At 38.6% G+C, this 22127-nt stretch overlaps 1 long non-coding RNA gene across 1 annotated transcript; it reads left to right on the forward strand.

Moving 5' to 3' along the window:
* Window positions 1-17941: 17941 nt before the first annotated feature.
* LOC121013764 (uncharacterized) lies at window positions 17942-20008 on the forward strand. The gene is made up of 2 exons (XR_005782914.1): window positions 17942-18036; window positions 19898-20008. It is a non-coding gene; the product is annotated as an uncharacterized LOC121013764 (long non-coding RNA).
* Window positions 20009-22127: the final 2119 nt, after the last annotated feature.

Genomic DNA, 22127 nt, shown 5'->3' on the forward strand with positions numbered 1-22127 from the left:
GCCTGTTAGAGAAATAGCTATTTCAGGTCCTCTACCCATTTTGAATCATATGACGGTGATGTTGATGATGATGATGTTGATGATGATGAGTTTGCTAATGAGTTGTATTCTGGATACTAACCCTTATCAGATATATCATTTGCAAACGTCTTCCCCAATTCCAAGGTTGTCTTTTTATTTTGTTGGCTTCCCTCACTATGCAAAAGCTTTTTATTTTGATGTAGTCCCAATAGTTCATTTTTGCTTTTGTTTATCTCACTAACTATAGCCAATGTCTGAGAAATTACTATGTTCTCCTCTAGGACTTTTATGGTTTCAGGTCTCACATTTAGGTTTTTAATCCATTTTGAGTTTATTTTTCTGTATGATGTTAGCAAATTGTTTCTTTTGCATGTAGCTGTCCAGATTCCCGAACCATTTGTAAAAGAGACTGTCTTTTCCCCATTGTATATTCTTGCCTCTTTTGTGATAGATTAATTGACCATATAAGTGTGGGTTTATGTCTGGGATCTTTATTCTGTTCCATTGATCTACATGTTTGTTTTTATGCCAATACCATACAGCTTTGATTACTACAGTTCTGTAGTATATCTTGAAACCTGGGGCTGTGATACCTCCAGCTTTGTTTTTAATTAAGATTGCTTTGGTTATTCAGGGTCTTTTGTGCTTCCATGCAAATTTTAGGATTATTTCTAGTTCTGAGAAAAAAAATACTGTTGGTAGTTTGATAGAGATTGCATTGAATCTGTATATTGCTTTGGATAGTGTGGAATTTCAACAATATTAATTCTTCCAATATTTGAGCATGGAATATCTTTCCATTTCTTTGTGTCAGCTTCAATTTATTTTATATATATATGTTGTACTTTTCAGAATACAAGTCTTTTAATTCTTTGGTTAAATTTATTCCTAGGTATTCTTTTTGGTACAAATGTAAATGGATTTTTAGAAATTTTTCTTTCTGATTTGTTATTAGTGTACATATTTCTGGATATTAATTTTGCATCCTGCAAGTTTACTGGATGTATTTATTCTAGAAGTTTTTTGGTGGAATGTTTAGGATTTTCTGTGTATAGCATCATGATGTATGCAAATAATGACATTTTAACATCTTCTTTATCAATAATAATGTGTCTTATTTCTTTTTCTTGTCTGATTTCTGAGTGTAAGATGTCCAGTACTATGTTGACTAAAAGTGGCAAGAGTGGACATCTTTGTCTTCTTTCTGATCCTAAAGAAAACCTCTGTTTTTACAGAGTATGTATGGTGTTAGCTATGGTTTTTTTTAATGTTGATTTGGAGACAGCACAAGTAAGGGAGAGACAGAGAGAGGGGCAGAGGATCCGAAGGAGGCTCTGTGCCAACAGCTTTGGTGCTTATGGCAGTGAGCCTGATATGAGGCTTGAACTCATGATCCATGAGACCATGACCTGAGCCAAAGTCAGACACTCAACCGACTAAGCCACCCAAGCACCCCAATGGGTTTTTCATATATGGCCTTAATATGTTATGTTCCCTTAAGCCCACTTTGTTATTATCATGAATGGATGTTGAATTTTGTCAAATTCTTTTTCTGAATTTATTGAGATTATATAAATTTTTCCTTTGTTTTATTGATGTAGTATATCATGTTGATTGAGGGGCAAATCACTATCATCCTTGCATACCCAGAATACATCCTACTTGATCATGGTGAAGTATCCTTTTAGTATATTCTTTTTTTTTCTGACTAACATTCTCTTTTTTTCTTCCAACATATTACTTAAATTCACTTAGTTCACATATAGTGTAGTACTGGATTCAGAAGTAGAATTTAGTGATTCATCACTTACATATAACACTCAGTGCTCATTACAAGTGCTCTCCTTAGTGCCCATCACTCATATAGCCCATCCCCCCACCCACCTCTCCTCTAGCAACCCTGTTTGTTCTCTTTAGTTAAGAGTCTGTTACGGTTTCTCTCCTTCTCTGTTTTTATCTTATTTTTCCTTCCCTTCAACAGTGTTCATCTGTTTTGTTTCTCAAATTCCACATGGGTGAAATCATATATTTGTCTTTTTCTGCCTGACTTATTTTGCTTTGCATAATACACTCTAGCTCCATCCCCATCACTGCAAATGACAAGATTTCATTCTTTTTGATGGCTGAGTAATATTCCATTGTAAATATACACCACATCTTTATTCATTAATCAGTCAATGGACATTTGGGCTTTCTCCATAGTATGGCTATTTTTTAATGTTTACTTATTTATTTTTGAGAGAGAGAGCACAAGTGGGGGAGGGGAGGAGAGAGGGATGGAGACACAGAATCCAAAGCGGGCTCCAGGCTCTGAGCTGTCAGCACAGAGCCTGATGCAGGGCTCAAACCCACAAACCATGAGATCACGACTTGAGCCAAAGTTGGACACTTAACTGACTCAGCCACCCATGCTCCCCTGGCTATTGTTGATAATGCTGCTATAAACATCGAGGTGTATGTGTCCCTTCAAATCTTTATTTTTCTATCATTCGGTAATACTTAGTAATGCAATTGCTGGGTTGTAGGGTAGTTCTATTTTTAATTTTTTGAGGAACCTCCATATTCTCCAGAGTGGCTGCACCAGTTTGCATTACCATCAAAAGTGTAAGACAGTTTCCTTTCTCCACATCCTTGCCAATATCTATTGTTTAATGAGTTGTTCATTTTTGCCATTCTGACAGGTTTGAGGTGTTATCTCATTGTGGTTTTGATGTGTATTTCCCTGATGATGAGTGATGAGCATTTTTTCATGTCAGCCATTTGTATGCCTTCTTCGGAGAAATGTCTGTTCACGTCTGTTGCCTATTTCTTAAATGGATTACTTATTTTTGGGGTGTTGAGTTTGATAAGTTCCTTACAGATTTTATCAGATACATAATTTGAAAGTATCTTCTCCCATTCTGTAGGCTGCCTTTTAGTTTTGTTGATTGTTTCCTTCACTGTTAAGAAGTTTTTCATATTGATGAGGTCCAAATAGTTCATGTTTGCTTTTGCTTCCCCTGCCTCTGGAGACGTGTCTACTAAGACATTGCTCTGGCCAAAGTCAAAGAGGTTACTGCCTGTGTTGTCTTCCAGGATTTTGATGGTTTCCTGTCTCACATTTAGGCCTTTCATCCACTTTGAATTTATTTTTGTGTATGGTGTAAGAAAGTGGCCTAGTTTCATTCTTCTGCATGTTGCTGTCCAGTTTTCCCAGCATCATTTGTGGAAGAGACTTTTTTCCATTGGATACTCTTTCTTGCTTTGTCAAAGATGAGTTGACCATATAGTTATGAGTCCATTTCTGGATTTTCTATTCTGTTCCGTTGATCTATCTGTCTGTTTTTGTGCCAGTACCATGCTGTCTTGATGACTACAACTTTGTAGTATAGCTTGAAATCCAGAATCGTGATGCTTCCGGTTTTGTTTTTCTTTTTCAGGATTGCTTTGGCTATTCAGGATCCTTCATGGTACCATAAAAGTTTTAGGGTTGTTTATTCTAGCTCTGTGAAAAACGCTGGTGGCATTTTGGTAGGAATTGCATTAAGTGTGTAGGTTATTTTGGGTAGAACAGACATTTTGACAGTGTTTGTTCTTCCAATCCATGAGCATAGCATGCTTTTCCATTTCTTTGTGTCATCTTCTATACGTTTTCAGAGTACAGATTTTTTCCTTTTGGTTGGGTTTATTCCTAGGTATCTAATTGCTTTTGGTACAGTTAGAAATGGGATCTATTCCTTGATTTTTTTTCTATTGCTTCATTACTGATTTATAGAAATGCACGAGATTTCTGTACATTGATTTTATATCCTGCGACTTTGCTAAATTCATGTATTAGTTGTAGCAATTTTTTGGTGGAGTCTTTTGGGCTTTCTACATAAAATATCATGTCATATGCACATAGTGAAGGTTTGACTTCTTCTTTGCTGATTTAGATGCCTTTTATTTCTTTTGTTGTCTGCTAAGGCTAGTATTTCTAGTGCTATGTTAAATAGTAATGGTGAGAGTAGACATCTGTGTCTTGTTTCTGACCATAGGGGAAAGGCTTTGTTTTTCCCCATTGAGGATATTAGCTGTGGGTCTTCTGTATATAGCCTTTTTGATGTTGAGGTATGTTCTATCTATTCCTACTTTGTTGAGGGTTTTAATAAGAATGGATCCTGTATTCTGTCAAATACTTTTTCTGCATCCATTGAGAGGTTCATATAATTCTTATTCGTTCTTTTAGTAGGGTGATGTATCACAATGATTTGCAAATACTGAACCACCCTTGCAGCCCAGGAATAAATCCCACTTGATTTTGGTGAATCATTCTTTTAATGTACTGTTGGAGTCGTTTTGCACTTGTTGACAACTTTTGCATCTGTGTATATCAGGGATATTGGCCTGTAATTCTCCTTTTCAGTGGGGTATTTGCTTTTGGAATCAAGGTAATGCTGGCCTCGTACAATGAGTTTGGAAGTTTTCATTTCTATTTTTTGGAAAAGTTTGAGGATAGGTATTAACTCTTTTTTAAATGGAAGGGCACCTGGGTGGCTCAGTTGGTTGGGCATCTGACTTTGGCTCAGGTCATGATCTCATGGTCCATGGAATTGAGTCCCGCGTTGGGCTCTGTGCTGACAGCTCAGAGTCTGGAGCCTGCTTCAGGTTCTGTGTCTCCTTCTATCTGCCCCTCCCCACTCACACTCTGTCTCTCAAAAATAAATAAATGTTAAAAAGAAAAAAATTTTAATGTCTGGTAGTATTCCCCTAGGAAGCCATCTGTCCCTAGATTTTTGTTTGTTGGGAGATTTTTGATTACTGTTTCAATTTCTTTGCTGCTTATGGTCTATTCAAATTTTCTATTTCTTCCTCTTCCAGTTTTGGTAGTTTGTTTCTAGAAATTTATCCATGTCCTCCAGGTTGCCCTTGTTGTGGGTAGTTTTTCCTGATATTCTTGTATTTCTGAAGTGTTGGTTTTGATCTCTCCTCTTTCATTTGTGATTTTTGAGTCATTTTTCTTTTTGATAAGTCTGGTTAAGGGTTTATCAATTTTATTAATTCTTTCAAGAACCAGCTTCCAGTTTCATTGATCTATTCTTGTCTGTTTCTGCATTGTTTATTTCTGTTCCAGTCTTTATTATTTCCCTTCTGCTGGCTTTACGCTTTATTTGCTGTTCCTTTTCTAGCTCCTTTAGGTGTAAAGGCAGATTGTGTTTTTGAGACCTTTCTTGCTTCTTGAGATAGGCCTGTATTTCAATATACTTCCCTCCTAGGGCTGTCTTTTCTGCCTCCCCAAAGTCTCAACTGTAGTGTTTTCATTTTCATTGGCTTCCATGTACTTTTTCTTAATTTCCTGGTTAACTGATTGGTTCTTTAGTAAGTTGTTTTTAACCTCCATGTATTTGTGATCTTTCCAAATTTTTTCCTTGTGGTTTACTTCAATTCTCATAGTGTTGCGATCCAAATATATGCATGCTATGATCTCAATCTTTTTGTAGATGTTGAAACCTGATTTGTGACCCTGTATATAATTTATTCTGGAGATCATGTGCACTCAAAAAGAGTGTGTATTTTGCTGATTGAGGATGGAATGTTCTGAATATATCTGCTAAGTCCATCAGGTCCAGTGCCATTCAAAGCCATTGTTTCCTTGTGGATTTTCTGCTTAAAGTCCCCTCATATTATTACCAATGATTTTCTTTGTTAGTAATGATTTATATATTTGTGTGCTTTCATGTTGGGGGTATAAATATTTATAATTGGTAGATCTTGTTGATGGACAGAGCCCTTAAGTATGATATATAATGCCCTTCTTAATCTCTTGTTACAGCCTTTGTTTCTAAATTTCTTTTAACACTTATTCACTCTTGAGAGAGAGAGACACAAAGTGTGAGTGGGGAGGGGCAGAGAGAGAGGGAGACACAGAATCTGAAGCAGGCTCCCGGCCTTTAGCTGTCAGACAGAGCCTGATGCAAAGCTCGAACCCATGAACAGCGAGATCATAACCTGAGCCCAAATCGGATGCTTAACCAACTGAGACACCCAAGCACCTTTATAGTCTTTCTTTTAAAATGTAGTTTATCTAATATAATAAGTATAGCTACTCTTTCTTTGGCATCCATTAGCATGAAATCTGGTTCTGCATCCCCTCACTTTCAGTCTGCTGATGTCTTTAGTTCTAAAATGAGTCTCCTGGGGGCGCCTGGGTGGCTCAGTCGGTTAAGCATCTGACTTTGGCTCAGGTCATGATCTCACGGTCTGTGAGTTCGAGCCCCGTGTCGGGCTCTGTGCTGACAGCTCAGAGCCTGCAGCCTGCTTCCGATTCTGTGTCTCCCTCTCTCTCTGACCCTCCCCCATTCATGCTGTCTCAAAAATAAATAAACATTAAAAAATTTTTTTAAATGAGTCTCCTATATGCAGCATATAGATGGGTCTTGTGGGTTTTTAAAAAAATTTTTTTTTAAATTTACATCCAAATTAGCATATAGTGCAACAATGACTTCAGTAGATTCCTTAGTGCTCCTTACCCATTTAGCCCATCCCCCCTCCCACAACCCCTCCAGTAAACCCGGTTTGTTCTCCATATTAATGAGTCTCTTCTGTTTTGTCCCCCTCCCTGTTTTTATATTATTTTTGTTTTCCTTCCCTAACGTTCATGTTTTCCCTTACAGTCCTCATATGAGTGAAGTCATATGATATTTGTCTTTCTCTAATTTCACTTAGCATAATACCCTCCAGTCCCATCCATGTAGTTGCAAATGTCAAGATTTTATTCTTTTTGATTGCTGGCTAATACTCCATTGTGTGTGTGTGTATGTGTGTGTACACACACACACACATACATACACACCACATTTTCTGTATCCATTCATCCATCCATGGACATTTGGGCTCTTTCCATACTTCGGCTATTGTTGATAGTGCTGCTATAAACATGGGGGTGCAGTGTCCCTTCGAAACAGCACACCTGTATCCTGTGGATAAATGCCTAGTAGTACAATTGCTGGGTCATAGGGCAGTTCTATTTTTAGTTTTTTGAGGAACCTCCATACTGTTTTCCAGAGTGGCTGTACCAGCTTGCATTCCCAGGGTCTTGTGGTTTTTTTAATCTGATATCCTGTGTATTTTGGTTGGAACATTTAGTCCAGTTACATTCAGAGTGATTACTGAAAAATACGACTTTAGTGCCATTCTGTTATGTCTAAAGTTGGTATTTCTGGTTATGTTCTCTGTTCCCTTCTAGTTTTTGTTGCTTTTAGGTTTTTTTTTTTTTTTTTGTCCCACTCTAAGAGTCCCCCTTAATATTTCTTGAAGAGCTGGTTTAGTGCTAAATTCTTTTAGTTTTTGTCAGAGAAACTCTTATCTCTCCTCTTAGGAATGACAGCCTTGCTGGATAAAGTATTCTGGCTGTATATTTTTCCCATTTAGAATGTTGAATATATCCTGCCCCTCCCTTCAGGCATGCTAAGTTTCTGTGGACAGATCTATGAATCTTCTCTTCCCTTTTAGATTAAGGACTTTTTCCTTTTCTGCATTTAGGTTTCTTTCCTTGTCTGTGTATTTTGTGAATTTGACTGATATGCCTTGGTGATGACCAGCTTTTCTTAAATTTAATGGGACATCTCTGTGCTTTTTGGATTTTGATGTCTATCTTTCCCCAGATTAGGGAAGTTTTTAGGTACGGTTTGTTCAAATAAACCTTCTGCCCCTGTTTCTCTCTCTTCATCCTCTGGGACTCTTATGATCAAATGTTATTCCACTTTAATAAGTTGCTGAGTTTCCTAAGTCTACCTTCATGATGCCTGACTTTTGTTTCCTCATTTTCAGCTTATTTTCCATAATTTTATCTTCTATATCACTAATTGTTCCTCTGCTTCATCCATCCTCACTGTTGTGGCACCCATTCAGGTTTGCAGCTCAGTTATACATTAATAATTTGTGCCTGACTAGACTTTGCTTTTATTTGTACAGGAAAGGATTCTCTAGGTTCTTCTATGCTTTTTTGAAGCCCACTAGAATCCTTGTAATTGTTTTAAATAGTACTTCAGACAACTTACTTGTATCTGTAATGATTAAATCCCTGGCCATGATTCCTTCCTATTCTTTCTTCTGGGATGAATTCCTCTGTTTTGTCGTTTTGGAGAAAAAAAAAATAATAAAATTTAAAAAGCTAAAAACATAAATAAATAAAGAGAGCTAGATTCTAGGATTTAGTCTGCTTGACAGAAAAAGGAAGAAAAAGATAAAGTAAAATTAAACAAAGAAAAATTCGCTCTTTCTGTATCCAGGAAAAAAAAATCCAGAGACATAAAAACAAACCCAAAGGAAGCTAGATACTGTTTCCTCTAAAACTGATGCTTTGCAGCACTCTATGACTATAGACTTGGTAAAAAGTCAAATTTTAAGTGAAATGGCAAGGTTCTTGTCTTTCTCTGACTTAGTTCACTTAACACAATACTCTCTAGGTCTGTCCATATTGTCACAAATGGCAGAGTCTCATTCTTTATATAGCAATGTGTATATATACACCACATCTTTTTTATCCATTCATCTATTGATGGGCACTTAGGTTGCTTAACATATCTTGGCTATTGTACATAACGCTGCAGTTCTCTCATCACCATTTGCTAAAGAAACATTGTTACACAGAACCCGCACTACTGGGAACACATAACCTTGGAATGGCCAAAGACATTCCGATGTGAGCCAGGTAGAGGCAGCCTCCATCATTGTGTCCTGTGTCCCTATGCATCTGCAAATCCTCAGCATCATCCAGCTAGCTTGCTTGCTTGCTTTTTTTTTTTTTTTTTTTTTTTTTTTGGCCAGCCTAATAGTGCAAAGTAATAGGTCATTACTGTTTTATTTTGTTGTGATTACTAATGATTTTGAGCACTTTATCCTGTACTTTAGGATTTGGTTTCTTCTGCAAATTATGTTTCCTCTTTGCTCAATTTAGGGGTTGCTGTCAACAGCATGTCTTAATTTTGGTTATGGTGTCACTTGTACAAAAGATTTAAATCTTTATATAGACTAATTATTTTGCTATAAGTTTTGCTTTTGTATTATTTAATCCTGCTTTAAAAGCCTACTCTTTTCTAATTTTTTCCCTATAACTTAAAAAAAAAGCTTAGATCCTTCACACATAAAAAACTTATTTTTGTGCACAGTATGAGGAAAGGATCTGCTTCATTCCATGTGGATAGCCAGTCCTTCCAAGATCACTTACTGAAGCATCATTTCTCCATTCTGATTTGAAATGTCACCTATTGTATACCAAATTTCAAAATATACATAGGTCTGTTTCTTGATCCTCTATTGTCTATTCATGCACTGATGCTGCTGGTCTCAATGATAAGATTTAACTTTGTCTTCATAATTCACAGGGCAGGTCTACCCCTTCCTCTGCCTTTTTGTTTCTGCAAGATTGTCTTGACTACTCTTGTACTTGTACAGATGCATATAAACCAGATAATCATCTTTTTACATTCTATTTTTTAAACGGTAGCAATTTTATCAGTATTGCTTTCAATATATGGCCTCTTAAAAGTAGTAATTCTTCTATCATGAACATGGGTTATCTCTCTATTCTTTATTCCTTTAGAAAAGCTGTGTTTTTTCTTCATAAAGTTTTTTTTTCATTTTAGATTATTCCAAGGTATCATAGTTGCCAGTTTTGTGGCAAATGGGATAATTTTCCTATCATATTTTCTAATTATTATTACACTGATCTCAATATGTTACACTGACTTCCAATATTATTTTCAAATCATGCTGATTTGCTAATTCTAATGCTTAGGTTTCTAAGGGAGAAGGTGCTGTTTGGAAATTACAACAAACATATCCATTTCTAATATTTTTAGAATTTTAAAAAAATTTTACAATTAATCAGCGCCTCCAGGGCAATACTTTTTTTTTTTTTAATACAATTTATTGTCAAGTTACCTAACATATAGTGTATGCTCTCGGCTTCACGAGTAGATTCCCATGATTCATTATTTACATACAACAACCAGTGCCCATCTCAACAAGTGCCCTCCTCAACGTCCATCACCCATTTCCCCCTCTCCCTTGCCCCCCCCATCATCAACCCTCAGTTTGTTCTCTGTATTTAAGAGTCTCTTATGGTTTACCTCCCTCTCTGTTTGAAACGATTTTCCCCTTTCCCTTCCCCCATGGTCTTCTGTTAAGTTTCTCAAATTCCATATATGAGTGAAAATATATGATATCTGTCTCTCTCTGACTGACTTATTTCACTTACCATAATACCCTCCAGTTCCATCCACGTTGTTGCTAATGGCAAGACTGCATTCTTTCTCATTGTCAAGTAGTATTCTGTTGTACATATAAATCACATCTTCTTAGCCATTCTTCAGTTGATGGACATTTGGGCTCTTTCCATACTTTGATTATCGTTGATAGTGCTGCTATAAACAATGGAGTACATGTGCCCCTATGAATCAGCACTCCTGCATCCTTTGAATAAATTCCTAGTAGTGCTATTGCTGGGTCATAGGATAATTCTATTCTTAATTTTTGAAGAACCTCCATACTGTTTCCAGAGTGGCTGCACCAGTTTGCATTCCCACCAACAGTGCAAGAGGGTTCCCATTTCTCCACATCCCCATGAGCATCTGTTCATTCCTGACTTGTTAATTTTAGCCATTCTGACAGATATGTGGTGGTACCTCATGCTGGTTTTGATTTGTATTTCCCTGATGATGTGATGTTGAGCATCTTTTCGTGGCCATCTGGATGTCTTCTTTGGAAAAGTGTCTATTCATGTCTTCTGCCCATTTCTTCACTGAATTATTTGTTTTTCAGGTGTTGAATCTGGTAAGTTCTCTATAGATTTTTATGTCATTTGCAAGTATCTTTTCCCATCCTGTCAGTTGCCTTTTAGTTTTGTTGATGGTTTCCTTTGCTGTGCAGAAGGTTTTTGTCTTGATGATGTCCCAATAGTTCATTTTTGCTTTTAATTCCCTTGCCTTTGGAGATGTGTCAAGCAAGAAATTGCTGTGGCTGAGGTCAAAGAGGTTGTTTCCTGGGGTTTTGATGGCTTCCTGGCTCACATTTAGGTCTTTCATCCATTTTGAGTTTTTGTGTACGGTATAAGAAAGTGGTCCAGTATCATTATTCTGTATGTTGCTATCCAGTTCTCCCAGCACCATTTGCTAAAGAGACTGTTTGTTTTCCAATGGATACTCTTTCCTGCTTTGTGAAAGATTAGTTGGCCAGACATTTGTGGGTCCAATTCTTGGTTCTCTATTCTATTCCATTGGTCTATGTATTTGTTTTTGTGCCAATATCATACTATCTTGATGATTACAGTTTGTAGTAGAGGCTAAAGTCTGGGATTGTGATGCCTCCCACTTTGGTTTTCTCTTTCAATATTACTCTGGCTATTTGGGGTCTTTTGTGTTTCCATACAAATTTTAAGATTGTTTGTTCTAGCTTTGAGAAGATAGCTGGTGCAATTGGCATTGCAGTGAATGTGTAGAGTGCTTTGGTTAGTATTGACATTTTAACAATATTTGTTCTTCCAATCCATGAGCATGGAATGTTTTTCCATTTCTTTGTGTCTTCTTCAATTTTCTCGCAAGTTTTCTATAGTTTTCAGTATACAGATCTTTTACATCTTTCGTTAGGTTTATTATTATTTGGTTGGTTAGGTTTGCTTTCTCTTTCTGTTGCTTCATTATGGGTGCATAGAAACACAACCGATATCTGTACATTGATTTTGTACCCTAGGGTTTTGCTGAATTCATGGATCAGTTCTAGCAGCTTTTTGGTGGAGTCAGGTTTTCCATGTAGAGTATTTTGTCATCTGCGAAAAGTTAAAGTTTGACTTCTTTGTCGATTTTGATACCTTTGATTTCATTTTGTTGTCTGAATTCTGATGCTAGGACTTCTAACACTATGTTAAACAACACTGGTGAGAGTGGACATCCCGGTCGTGTTCCTGATCTCAGGAGGAAAGCTCTTAGTTTTTCTCCATTGAGGAGATAATAGCTGTGGACTTTGCATATATGGCTTTTTTGATGTTAAGGTATGTTCCTTCTATACTGACTTTCTTGAGGGTTTTTATTAAGAAATGATGCTGTATTTTATCAAATGATTTTTCTGCATCTATTGACAGGTTCATATGTTTCTGATCCTTTCTTCTATTAACGTGATATATCACACTGATTGATTTGCAAATGTTGAACCAGCTCTGCAGCCCAGGAATGAATCTCACTTGATCATGGTTAGTAATTCTTTTTATATGCTGTTGAATTCGATTTGCTAGTATGTCACTGGGAATTTTCACATCCATGTTCATCAGGGATATTGGCCTGCAATTCTCCTTTTTAGTGGTGTCTCTGTCTGGTTTGGGAATTAAAGTAACACTGGCTTCATAGAAAGAATCCAGAAGCTTTCCTTCAATTTCTATTTTTTTGGTACAGCTTGAGAAGGATAGGTATTAACTCTGCAGTAAATGTCTGGTAGAATTCCCCAGGGAAGCCATCTGGTCCTAGACTCTTATTTGTTGGGAGATTTTTGAGAACGGATTTAATTTCTTCACTGGTTATGGTCTGTTCAAATTTTCTATTTCTTCCCATTTGAGTTTTGGTAGTGTGTAAGTGTCTAGGAATTTTTCCATTTCTTCCAAGTTGTCCAGTTGGCTGGCATATAATTTTTCATAGTATTCTCTGATAATTGTTTGTATTTCTCAGGGGTTCATTGTGATATGTCCAATTTCATTCATCATTTTATCTATTTGGTTCCTCTTTTTTTTTTTTTTTTTTTTGAGAAGTTTGGCTAGGGGGTCATCAATTTTATTTTTATTTTTTTAATTTTTTTTTTCAACGTTTATTTATTTTTGGGACAGAGAGAGAGACAGAGCATGAACGGGGGAGGGGCAGAGAGAGAGGGAGACACAGAATCGGAAACAGGCTCCAGGCTCTGAGCCATCAGCCCAGAGCCTGATGCGGGGCTCGAACTCATGGACTGCGAGATCGTGACCTGGCTGAAGTCGGACGCTTAACCGACTGCGCCACCCAGGCGCCCCGTCAATTTTATTTTTTAAAAAAACTGAGCTCTTGGTTTCATTGATGTGTTCTACTGGGTTTTTTATTCTATATTCTTTATTTCTGTTCTAATCTTTATTATTTCTCTCCTTCTCTGGCCTTTGGGTTTCTTTGCTGTTCTGCTTCTTACACAGGTTAATGATTACTGTTTTCTTCACATTCACGCAGTAAGATCTTGAGAGATCAATAAATATGGGGGTGAAACCCCTGTTTGGGGCTCTTGTCTCCTCCCAGACATTAGCTTCTCTTGTATTCAATTCTGCATCCTCTGGGTCCTCTGGGACCTCTGCCTATGGGAAAGGCCATACAGCCTCTACAAAATGCCCTTCTAGCATGGGAACTGCTTCTCCCCATGTGGCTTGTGGACCCCTCAGACCTCGCTGCCTGCTCCTGGAGGATTCATCCTTCCCACCAGAGCACCGCCAGGTATTGAGCTGCAGCATTTCTGACTCTGCCTTCCCCTGTTTATAGAGTGCTAATGGTATTGAAACCCTCTCCTATCTCCCTTTCTTGTTCACTTGTGGGTGTTTCCACTCTCTTTCTCTCCACCTACTTTCCCTGGGAATGCTTTTCCTGTACTCTACCCCCTTTCTCTGTCCTCTCTCTGCAAAAACAGGTCCCTACCCTCCGTGGCTTCTTTCTCCTCCACTTCACCTCTGCGCCATGTACCTGTCAAGTTATGCAGATAATCCTCAGACCAATTTTATAGGTGTGCACAATGGTTTGGTGCTGACCTAGTTGTATTTCAGAGACAAGAGAAGCAGAGAACTTCCATGCTGCTCTGCCTTCCTAGCCTCCCAAGATTTTTGTTTCTTGAGGTAGGCCTGTATCACTCTAAACTTCCCTCTTATAACTACTTTTGCTATGTTCCAAAGATTTTGGACCATCGTGTTTTCAAGTGTCTCCATGTATATTGAAATTTGCTCTTTGATTTCTTCACTGACCCATTAGTTGTTTGGTAGCATGTTGTTTAGTCTCCATGTGTTTGTGTTTTTCCTATTTTTTTTTCTTATGATTGAATTGCAGTTTCATATCATTGTGGTCTGAAAAGATGCTTCCTGATACAATGCTAACCTTAAATTTGAGACTTGTTTTGAGGCTTAACATGATCCTGGATAAGGTTTCATATGCACTTGAATGTATATTGTGTTTTGGGGGGATGGAATGTGTATATGTATTATCTGTTAAGCCCCTCTGTTCTAATATGTAACTTGTGGCCACTGTTTCCTTATTTTCTGTCTGATCTATCCATTCGTGTTAAATTTTCCTACTATTATTTTACTGTCAATTTCTCTATGTCTGTTAGTATTTACTTTATGTATTTAGATGCTCCTATTTTGGGTGCAATATCTATAATTGTATCATTTAGTTTGACCTCTATCATTACGTGGTTAATTCCCTTCTCTGTTTCTTGCTACCATCTTTGTTATAACGTCTACCTTGTCTGATAAATAAGCATTGCTACCATGGGTTTTTCCCCCATTTCCATGGAATATCTTTTTTCCATCCTTTTGCTTTCGGTATGTGTCTTTAGGTCTGTAGTGACTCTCTTTTAGGTAGCATGTAGATGAGTCTTTTCTGTCCATTTAGTCACTGTAAGTCTTGATTGGAGCATGTGGCATGTAATCCATTTCCATTTAATTATTGATAGGTATGTACTTACTGCCATCGAAATTGTGTGTGTGTGTGTGTTGTAGTTCTCTGTTCCTTTCTTCTGCTTTCCTGCTTTTAGCATTATGCTTGGATTTGTCTTTATTGGGCATCTAGTATAGATTTAGATTTGTGGTTACCATGGGGTTCATATAGATCCTATATGATTAGCAGTCTAGATTAAGTTGATGATCACTTAAGCTTAAATACATTTTAAAAGCACTGAAGTTTTACTCCCCGTTTTATGTATATATTTTATCTTTTTAATGTGTCCTTTGACTAGTTTTTGTAGATGTTAATTGATTTTACTACATTTTTACTACTTTTGTTCTAATCTCCATGCCAGCTGTTATAATGTAAACCAATGATTTTTTGATTTTATGATTCTATTTCACATTTGGCAGAAAACAGCCTTAGATTGATGTTTTAGTCCACTTACAGTAATTGTAACTACTCACAACATAGGATTTCTGCCATATTTCTGTGTTTCCTCCATATTCTATTGCCTTTTTATCTTTTAAGTATTTTGAAATACCTATTTTAATTATCTCGTGCTGTAGACTCTAAGTCTAAAGTTCTCTCTTGGCCAGCAAGAGAGCAGATGCAGGATTAAAAGCGAGAGACGGCTAATGTCCGGGAAAAGACAAGACCCCCAAGTAAGGGTCCTTACCCCATATTTATTAAAATCAGAAGGCTTACAAACGTGATGGGGAGTGCACAAAGAGACAATAAACTGGTAAACATGAACTCATGGGCATGAGGGAAAGGGGGTTTTGAGGATATATGGTTGGGGTTTGGGTCAATATAAAACAATCCTGGCACCAGGCAGATGGTTGTTAACAGCAGACAGGAGGTGCCCCATCTGTTTATCTTAGCCAGCCCAGGGGATAAGACACAGCAAGTGACCTCAGGGTTAACAACACACCTTTTCTTTTGCTAATCAGCTCTGCTCTGCAGTTTCATCTACAGTGCAGTGGTCTATAGCCCTACTTACCTGTTTGCCTAATTTAGTCCTTCCTTCCTGTGAAAGCAGCTTTCTGCTATAGTACTAAATTGGGGGGCACTTTTGCCCTGAATACCTAAGCTTGCTTACCTCATATGCCTTTGTATTGGGGGTCTTTGCGCCCCCCCTCCTCTATTCTGGGGGCAATCCTGTTTCCCAAGCGTGGATGTGAGCATCCTCTGGCTTTGTAATTCTTTATGCCTTGTTAACCCATCAGTGCAGGCTCAGGGATTTCCTAAGCTTATTCTCCACAGTGCTCCCTTTTTGTTTTTCTTGGTTCTTTTAGTTTTGTGTTTGAGGACCATCATGACAAGCTCCTGGTCCTTCTTTTGCTTTTGGATGGCTTGGAGGGTGATTCTGCAAAGACATAAAAAGAGACACAGTAAAAGCATTCCACTTTACAGAGTTATCCGGAATTTGAGATGGGTGCTAGCTGTGAGAAAGGATTTACGTTGTGCCACATTTCCCAGGAATCAGCCCATTTTTAAGCTGATCTTCTACATATTGTAGCTGTTGGCACAATGTCGTATCTAAATTTTCTGTATCGTCAGAGAGTTAGGAAGAAAAGACACTGCAAAGGTGTGCCTGGACAGCATCCCAAGCCTAGGGGTGATTATAAGGAATGCCAGTCATGCAGATATGCTGGTAGTTAGGGTCACAGGGCAGTTTAGAGTGGAGGAACAAGCCTTCCTGTTGCTTTCCAATAAATTCCACTGCAGCCTCAAGAGCTTCGAGGCAGGCTGAAACTTGTTTATCAATGGAAGTCTGGCTTATAAATTCTTTGGTAGTGTTGACCATATTTATTAAGGACATGGGCTGTCTGGATAGTATGATGCAGGCTGACTCCAGCTACAGTGGCAGAGGCGATAACACCTACTGCTGCTAAGATGCCCATGATCAGTAGGCCAGCAAATCTTTTTTGCCTTACAGCAGAATGCCAGTGTTAAACAGGCTTGGAAAGCGCACCTAACTCCTGATAGATGTATATAGGGTTCTAGAGCTATTAACAGGAACCCAGGCTGAGACATGCTAACTACTAATAAGGAGGAGATATTTAATTGGGTGATGTTATCAGTACTTACGCAGGATATAAACCAACTCTGGGAGGTAGAGCTATGATAGTTGTTGGATCTGTAAAGTGGAGGTAGCAAAGAAAACATAGGGAGAAGGGACACAACTAGTGGTCCATGCTAATTGATTGTTGTGCAGGGAGGCCCAAGTTAGGTTAGTATGCTGATTTACATAAATTTCACCGTGGCTAATGGTACAAATGAAGAAGGGAAGACCTAGCTTCCAAAGGTTAACAAGCCAACGTCCTTTTAATTTCCCTTTATGTGCAGAAATTGTAGGTCCAGACAAACCTCCATCTTTCCAAAAAATACTCTCCCTACTAAACTGGTCAAAGGATATGGTCTTTTTTGAATATTTTGTTTCAAGATGTCCTCTAGGACCCCTGTCAATAATAGTCCAATTACCCCAGTGAAGGTTATGCTCAGTCTCTCCATAACAGGTTGTCCAAGGAATATTATTCCAGGGGTTGTCTGAATATTTGAGACTAGCGCAAGCTATAACAGGAATGTGAGATATGCCCTTTTTTTAAATATATCGAAGCTTATGGCTGAGAAAAAAAGTAAAATTAGCCTTGTAGAGGGTTTGGGCTGTACATGCAAAAGCCAGTTGATTTTTAAGACAAGCAGATAAATTGCTTAACTTAGTAACACACACAGGAGGCGCTGAAGTAAGCCATCACTGCGGTCTTGGCATATAAAGCTAATGTTTTTGTTTCGTTTGGAAGGGCGGGTTAAGACTGGCTCCTTCCATGAACTCTGTCATTATTGCTAATAGGAATATCTCAGGCTAGGAGTGTTAAGGTATCAAATATAGATGGCTTAAGGAGATGAGCCCAATATGAATATTGAGCTTGGCCTGGACAAATGAGGGCAAGGAGAAGAATCAGGGTTACACAAATCGAACTTTTGTTAATGACAGAAATCATGGCCATCAAATGTGAATCAGGGGTGTATATATAATATCATTGTGTTATAAGAGGATGCCGGCCTGGTTAGACAGGCATTTAAGGCTTCCCCATGTTATATGAGGGGCAAGGACTTGCATTTGTGGACTGGCTTCAGGATGAGGAGTCCGTGAAGAGGCTTCCTCCATCTTGAAAAAGAGGGGCGGTGGCCGCTCACTCAGTCATTCTCCGGAAGTCTTGATTCATTGGAAGATATCCTACGGGTCTCCACCATGCCATGGTAAGGCTTCACCTTACCCCGAGAGGGGATCCACAGAGGTCCGGAATCTGAAAGAACACGAGCATATCCTCGACCCCAGGTGAGAAGTTTAGTGAGCCCAGTTCGTGTGGGCCCCTTTCAGGGGTTTTGCACAGCACCATAGGGTGAGAGGGTTTATATTATTTTGAAGAATGTCACTCAACTACAGTTAGTCCTTGAGGATTAAGATTTAAAAAGCTAAGAGTAATCATAGTATGATTAAAAAGGAGCTGAGGTTGTAATGCAGACAACCAGGGGTATCTCCCCCTTTTTGTTTTTTTAACATGTTTTTGAGAGTAATATATGCTTATTTTACAACTGTTTCACCTGTGGATTATAAGGAATGGGTAATTCCAACCAAGGCTTAAGTAAAACAACTTAAAAGGGTGTGTTGTCCTGTTGTTTTACCCTTTTTTGTTAAAATTATTTATTTACTTATTTATTACCATTAACAAAAATATATCTTTCTGTGGTTGTCGTAGGATGCACTAATTTTATTTTGGCTCAGCAGTAACTTACATATTGATCATCCATCGGCAATTGGGGGAGGGGGCTAAATGACCAAAGTCAGGGTCTATTCCCCTGCCTTTTTTTAGCAATGCCCATATAAATATGTTTCAGCCATGTGGATACCCATTTGTGGCATACAATGGGCTATGTTTAGTAAAATGGCTTCCAGGTATCTTAGTAAAAGCCCTTCGTATATTATCCATTCTTCACAGGGTAGAGGCATCCATTCCTCTGCTAAACAGGAACAACACAAATGTGGAGGATTTGGAGGCTGGCACCAAGAGGATTGCCATCATTTTCCCAGACTTTGGATCAAACGAGGGGGAATCTTAATCTTAACCCTGTGTGTTTTTAAAATGCATTTATTTTAACCTTAGTCTGTTCTGAGCACATGTAAAATTTCTTTTTAAAGATTTTTCTTCACGAAACTTCTACAACTTTTTTTGCATTTAGATTTTGTCCCAAGGCATTTCTTTTCAAATAACCAGTCTTATTTAGGACAAAATTACTTTCTTTTAATTTCCATTTCTTCTGTCTTTTTTTCATATCTACTTTTCTATATACAGAGTTGCTTTTCTTATTTTTATCAGTTTTAACTACATTTAGTAGATAAATTTTAATTCTTAGAAACTTCAATCTCCAGTGAAAACTAAGTAGTAACCAACTGTGAATTGTCTGTTATAGGAGAAAATTCTTTAGGTGGTAGACTTATGAATCCATTAAGAATAAAGCATGTTTTTTTAATGGATTTTTTTTTTTTTAGCATTTATTCATTTTTGAAAGGCAGAGAGAGACAGAGCGTGAATGGGGGAGGGGCAGAGAGGGAGACACAGAATCTGAAGCAGGCTCCAGGCTCCGAGCTGTCAGCACAGAGTCCAACATGGGGCTCGAACTCACGAACTCGGAGATCATGACCTGAGCCGAAGTTGGCCGCCCAACCGACTGAGCCACCCAGGCGCCCCTTTAATGGATTTAAATATTCTTAGTTGGTTTTTTTTGTTTTACTTAAGTCAGAAGCATAAACCTATGTTAAGTACAAAATGCTTCAACATTCCATTTGATTTAGAAGAGGCCTAAATGTCTGAAGAACTTAATTTATCATTTAAGCAAAACGTTCAAGTCTTAGGTTACCAAAGACCCTGAAAGCTATCTTAACAATTACCCATGAAAACTATAAGGCAAAAAAAGTTAACCATTAAGTCATCCTTTATGTTAACAAATTGGAACAGAGAGAACATGAGCTTATTTGACCTTTAATAGACCTTAATAGAATAAGGGTCTATAATTTAAAAGATATGCCTATCTTAACATTTCATCTGTGTCCCCTTAAAAGTTTACCATTGTTAATTTTTTTCCTGTGGAACCAGTGAGGAAATCTGAAGTTTAAGGGGGTGTTTTTTCCTTTTTGACAGTGTGGGGAGGAGGAGCTGATGCTACATGAGACACCGAAGAGCCAGATTTGAAGGCTGCACCCAAGGTAATGCAGAAACAGGAGGAGTGGGAAGGGAAGGCAGAAAAAGTGAGGTGCCTCCAAGAGGCCTGAAGGCAGACAAAGGCACAGAGGGCAGAGAAAAGAGTTCAAGTGGTCCTAAAGCCTGTCAGCTCAGATAGGTGAGCAGATATCAATTTTTGTTTTGTTTTGTATTATTTGTTTTGTTTTCCACTAGTGGAATTAGGCAGTCTATGTCAGGCCAGAGAAGACAGGGAAGTTCCCCGAAACAAAAGGAGTTTCGGCAGCTGCTTGGGAATATTCCTTAAAATCTCTGTACAGAGATAGACTAGCCAGAGATAATTAGCTCTAGTCATCATACTCATTAATCCAGGAAATGAATGAGGGAGAAGCCCTCACATGTAGTTAAAAGTAACTAGCGTGTATAGGGAGAAACAGTAAGAGATAGAGTCTCCTATATTAGGGATAACCTGTGTAAAATACACTGCACTATTTTAGTGGACTGTTTTACTGACAATGATAGGAAGCTGGGATTGCTGCCTTGGATGGGAATATTGCCCTGTGCCAGACAGTTGTTAAAAAGACCCCAGAACAACAGCAGCAAAGTTCTGCATAGCACGAGTCATGCAAGCACATGAAACTCTGGGGCACAGATAGCATACTGGGCTAGGGTCAGAATGATGTCCATAAGAGAGCCCCAGTCCCAGACACACATGGAATAAGCACCACAAATATTTTCTAAAATGCCAATTCTAAAAGGGCTGTGGTGGACATACAGCTGAACTGATTTTTGCAATTCTTTTACTATTGGAAAGAGCAAGCCTTCATGGATGTAGTGCCCATTTTTCCTGATAATGGGAAACAGCTGGATTTTACTGGCCTCATGGGCTTTTTAAATGTACTTTTTCATTGGGCTAAGGACTTTATCAGAGCCGGCTGGTGAGGTTTTTAGAGGCTCAATATCGCCCCACCCTTTTGGGGGAGGAGGTGTATCTTTTGGCTGTACAGGCACCAGAGGCACAGCCTGATTATAGGGGGACGGAGGTTTTTCCTCCCTTTTAGAGAACTCTGTGTCTTCATATACATTGTCCAGTCTCAAGGGGAGAAAAGCAGTATGGATGATGGACCAGATGAGGATTACCTCAGGGGGGACATTAGCCTTTTCAGAATGCCAGGCCTTCAATGTTTTCTTTATTTGTTCCCATACTTCAAGATCTTAAGTTCCTTGTTCTGGGGACCAAGGGCAATTTTGTTGGACAGTCAGCAATAATCTAAGGAGAGCCTTATAATTTAGAGTAGTCCATGCTGTGTCTCCTAGGGACTGATGAATTCGAATATAGCACTTTTGTTTAGGGGCTAGGGAGCCTCCCATGGTAGAGCTCTAAAAACATCCTGTGGCAGCAAATCCTAATATAGTTCCGCTTTATCCCTTACCTTGTCAGAGACTGTATCCGGTGCGATTGTTTTCTTGGAGCCCCTTAATCGTTCTGCAGCATCATGCAGTCCTCGTGTCGCACCACCTCTTGGCCATGTTGGCTCCTTGCCCACGTTGGTCCATAGTACCCCTTTCCTTCTTTCACCTCAGGGTCACCATCTGTTGTAGACTCTAAGTCTAAAGTTCTCTCTTGGCCAGCAAGAGAGCAGATGCAGGATTAAAAGTGAGAGATGGCTAATGTCTGGGGAAAGACAAGAGCCCCAAATAAGGGTCCTTACCCCGTATTTATTAAGATCAGAAGGCTTACAAACGTGATAGGAGTGCACAAAGAGACAATGAATCGGTGAACATGAACTCATGGGCATGAGGGAAAGGGGGTTTTGAAGATATACGGTGTTTGGGGTTTGGGTCAATATGAAACATGGGGCACCTGGGTGGCTCAGTTGGTTAAGTGTCCAACTTCAGCTCAGGTCATGATCTCACGGTCCGTGAGTTCAAGCCCCGCGTCGGGCTCTGTGCTGACAGCTCAGAGCCTGGAGCCTGTTTCAGATTCTGTGTCTCCCTCTCTCTCTGCTCCTCCCCTGTTCATGCTCTCTGTTAAAAATACAATAAAAAATAAAAATAAATGTTAAAAAAAATATGAAACAAAACTCTGGCTCTGGGCAGATGGTTGTTAACAGCAGACAGGAGGTGCCCTATCTGTTTATCTTAGCCAGCCTAGGGGATAAGACAGAGCAAGTAACCTCAGGGTTAACAA

Source organism: Herpailurus yagouaroundi, unplaced genomic scaffold (genome assembly GCF_014898765.1).
Source record: "Herpailurus yagouaroundi ecotype Mexico unplaced genomic scaffold, PumYag 199, whole genome shotgun sequence".
Lineage (NCBI taxonomy): Eukaryota > Metazoa > Chordata > Mammalia > Carnivora > Felidae > Herpailurus > Herpailurus yagouaroundi.